This window comes from Lupinus angustifolius, chromosome LG08 (assembly GCF_001865875.1).
Source record: "Lupinus angustifolius cultivar Tanjil chromosome LG08, LupAngTanjil_v1.0, whole genome shotgun sequence".
Classification (NCBI taxonomy): Eukaryota; Viridiplantae; Streptophyta; class Magnoliopsida; order Fabales; family Fabaceae; genus Lupinus; species Lupinus angustifolius.
In genome coordinates, this window is record NC_032016.1 from 13,400,067 (window position 1) to 13,404,869 (window position 4,803).

Below are 4,803 nucleotides of genomic sequence, written 5' to 3' on the forward strand. Positions count from 1 at the left end.
ATATGTTAATCATAATTTAATACTAATTGTAGAAAATTCAAATTAAAAATTATCAATTTATTTTTCTTATGTGCTTAAACATGCAAATACACAAGTAAGATTATATTCTTAATAATATAAATGTATGGGTAATATGTGCGTTTTAACTATGCAAATACATGGGTAACATGTATTTTCTTAGTAATGCGAATGTACGGGTAACATATATGTTTTTAGTCATGCGAATGCACAAGTCACATGTATTTAATTACTATCATTATATTATTTAATTAAAAGATAACAATGAAATAAATAACATTTAATTATACAATATTTGAATGCTAAAAATATATTCAAATATTTATACACAATGAACATTAATCTAAAATAAAACATAAGCATTTAAGAGATATGCTAAAAAATCTTTATGACTTTATATGATACTTATAAACGTAATCACAAAAAATATGATGCAAAAATAACTCCTTATATTTATAATTTTATATAGAGAATATAGAGGTGAGATATTATCCAATACAATTTGAATTTTATTTATTGAGTTATTTAAGAATCAAATATTTTCTATAATCACACTTTCAACAAATAAATGCTTATACAAACGCATTTATAATTGTTAATATTCTACATATACACTCAAAAATCAATGTTAATATTGCACATATATGAATGGAAAATATAATGTTTCAATACATGATTTATTGATATTATAAAATATATTTATATTATATTTGCATTATGCATAAATAAAGAAGCGACCCGTACAAGTGCACGGGTACACTGCTAGTTTTGTGATATGAATTAAACTATTTACCTTTTTAGTTTTATTTAGAACTTCCCTTACCACATGCGTGAACCTTTTGGTGTTTTATATCCATTTTGGAATGTGTTGGGTATATTATAAATATCAAATACAATATTTTATATTAAATAAGAGTATTTTGCAGTTGTATTTATTTCAAGTGGTATAATTGTTAATTTTTTAAATTGAACATTAAAATAATTTAGTGACTTGAATTTATTTTTATAGGTAAATGTATGATTAAGGCGTAATCGTTGAAATAAACTTATTAGAACGAAATATATAAGGTCTTCATAAAATGTTTGTCAACTGCATTCTTATTTTTGTAATAATAATTGCACAAAGTAATAGTTATGATAAACCAAGTAATGACTTTTCTTTGATAGAATGAAATTGAGAAACAATTTTATCCTTAGAGTATTGTTATTGAATATTGAAGCCACAATGTTGAATTATAGTGAACAATATCGAATTATGTAATTCAATTCATTCATTTTCAGTAATGAGAAATATCAATTCTTTAAGTTTTTTTTCTCATTCTATTTTCTCATCTTTCTTGTTTCATCAAGAAGATTCAAACATGTCTTCTACCATTTTAACATGGTATTAGAGCGTAATTAACCTTTTATTAGCTTCCGCGTTTATGCTTCTATGAAGAACTTCCATCTCAGCTTACTATAAAGAGCAAGAATGGAGAGTGTCTACCAGAGTTACAACAGTCTCATCATCATTTTCTTTGATCATCTAGAGTCATTGGTTGAGGCACCTGATGATTGTGCCATTTCTATATCAAGCGTTCTTCCATTTCAAGATTCCCAAGAAAATTCATGCCAACAACTTTCTATGGACATTCATGTTGTTTACTAATCAAAGAGGCATGTTCATTTCACTTCTTGCAAAGTGATAAAAGATTAGTGCATATCTTCTTCTCAAAAGTTTCTACCATCTTCTTGCTTTCAATTCTGTAACAACTTACAACATTCAGAAGCAAAGAAGGGTGAGAAAAGTTTCATTCAATTATGTTTATCAAATATGTAATGTTGGTATATGAATATTATCAAGCAATATGCAAATTCCTCTTTGAGATCTTTCAGAGTTCTTGAGATTCTTGGTCACTTCACATCTTTTTCTTCTTATTCTTCATCAACTACCCCCAATTATTTATTTTCTTTATTACTCTAGTTTCTTTACCCCTCTCTCTCATTAAGCACACAACATTAGTGTGTAATTTTTCCTCATTGAAGCAATATATAAGGATCAAGATTAAGGTCTATCTCATTTCTTTCTTTCATCCGTTATGATTGGTTTGCCTCTGTCAAAAATATGGTTAAGCGTTGGATGAAATTGCTTCTTTCAAATGGTGGTTAAGTGTCAATATTGCTTCACGTTCAGATTTTAAGACTGAGAGACGAATATTCGCTCACCAACAAGAGGAGGTATTAGAGTATGTGTGTTGTTCAACACAATCATTTCAAACTTGGAATGCTTGACACATTCCAACTTGAGGGAGATGTTAAAGTTATTAGTTGATTTCGGTTTATTAGTTGTAATATTGTTTTCGTTAATCGATTAACTAGTTAGTATATAAAGGGTGATTTTCTTATTCCTTGTAATTCAATTCATTCATTTTCAGTAATGAGAAATATCAATTCTTTAAGCTTTCTTTCTCATTCTCTTTTCTCATCTTTCTTGTTTCATCAAGAAGATTCGAGCATGCTTCCTACCATTTTAACAAGAAGAAAACAATAATGTGTAATGAAAGTAATAATGACAATATTCTTGACACTACACTTTGTCACTGAAAAACAAATAGTGAAGAAATAACGACTAATATGTAGAGTACAAAAGACGACATGATGAACTTGTGAATCTCATTAAAGATGTGAGTATTGAAAATCATTGGGTTGTTCCTTATAATCATTGGTTGTTGTTGAAGTATGACTATCACATAAATATAGATGTATGTAGTAGCATCAGTAGCATAAAATCAAGGCAATAAAATATGTTTAAAAATAATATTCTTTGTGAAATCACCCTCTCCCCCTTGAATTTTTCATTCTTTAATACGAATAGCTTTTGAAACCCTTCTTGATAAAGCCATATATAATTGTCCATGTTCAAAAACATGTTTAAGAAAATAAATGTGTATATTAGGAATGACCATATATTAGTATTTATCGCTTTAAAGGTATTATATTAATGCAATGTTATTAATAAATGATCACATAAACTTAAAAAACTATTTCACTAACCGAAAATTCTACATTGACTTTAAGCTTAGAAGCATTATTACTTTTTAGGTTTAAATATGTTTTTCATCTCTAAAAATATATTAGTTTTAGAAGCTTGTAAACCCGCTTTTCTATTGTTTTAAAGTATAATTTACATGTTATAAATGTCAAATATAGTAATTTGTGTTCAATATTATAATTTGCAAATGAATTTATTTGATTGGGGTAATTATTCAATCTTATTTTTTAAAAATTCTACATTCAAATAATTGAATAACTCACAATTATTTATGCAAGTAAAGTGTGTAATTAAAGTGTAATTATTTAAATAAACTTTATCATGTTTAGAACATAAAACGTAAAGTTGTCATGAAATGAAATTTTTGTCAAATACATTTTTAATAATGATTACATAAATTAGTAGATATTATAAACTGAGTAATGATTTTTCTTTAATAAAATGAAATTGAAAAAACAATCATATTTTTAGAATGCTGCTATTGAATATTGAAATCGTGATGTTCTAAAATGATAGGGACATAAATGTAGCCCATTTTAATCTATGTATTCGAGAATCAACAAATTTTATTCCGCATTGTTCACAAAATTGTTTATCATCTTTTTTTTATCCCCAATAACTGCTCTATGTGAGAGTAACCTAGAACTTATCATATGGTAATACACTCTCATCCCTAATTAATTTTTCTAATATTTCTAATAATAAACTTGCTAGAAGATACATTCATATCTTCTATCATGTTTAAGTATTTATAACATGCTAAAAGATATTTTGATCCTCTAATTGTGATTTTTGTTTCCTTTAAGCTTTTGTAGTATCTTCAATGTTTAAGAATTACACTTCCTCTCATAATACATTTAATTAAATTATTTTTCATATTTGTGTGTGTACATTTAAGGTTAGAGTTTCCTAGTTTAGTTATTTTTTAAAGATTCTGAAATTTACACCAAGGGATAACAATCAGAGGGGAAAAATATCATACCTAAAAAGGTAAGAAATACATTATCACATTAAAGATATTTTAAGTTGAAATTTAAACCATAACACATTTTCCTAAAGAAGGGCGTAATTTACCTCTATATAACAATATTAAGATACTTTATCTTTTCCCATAAATAATGACCTTCAATTTTGCATCACAATATATCTCTCATATTTTCAGGATTCCACAAAAAAAGCACACACAGTAGTTATGTTATGCCATTGTATAGATTAGAGAACCAACCAATGTTTTAAACCATCGTCAATAGAACAAGGGGTGGCAATTGGATGTGTTTGGATGGGTTTGGATTTGGATTCCAATGGATGGATAGAAAACTATCTATCAATTCAAATAAATCCATTACATCACATTTTTAAATTATCCAATCCATCCATATCCAATGGATTTCAATCCATCCATTCTATCCATGTATCCATTTTAATGAATTGGATGAATGGATATCCAACCCACTTTTCTTTTTAATTTGAACAAAGCATTTAAATAAAAAAAATTATTTTAAATAATATTATTTAATAAAGCATTTTTAAATATCAATTTTAAAAAATATTTTTCTTAACAAACACTTTTAAAAAGTGTTTTTGTGATTTTTTTTTATAAGCACTCTTAGTAGCAAAAATCTCCGGTGCAACATAATTGGTAGGGGTGTAAAAGTCCGGTTCCATTTTTGACACAATTTAATGACCGAACCGAAAACAAAGATATGGTTCGGTTCGATTAACCGCAAATTTTATTTAGGAATTGAACTGTTCAT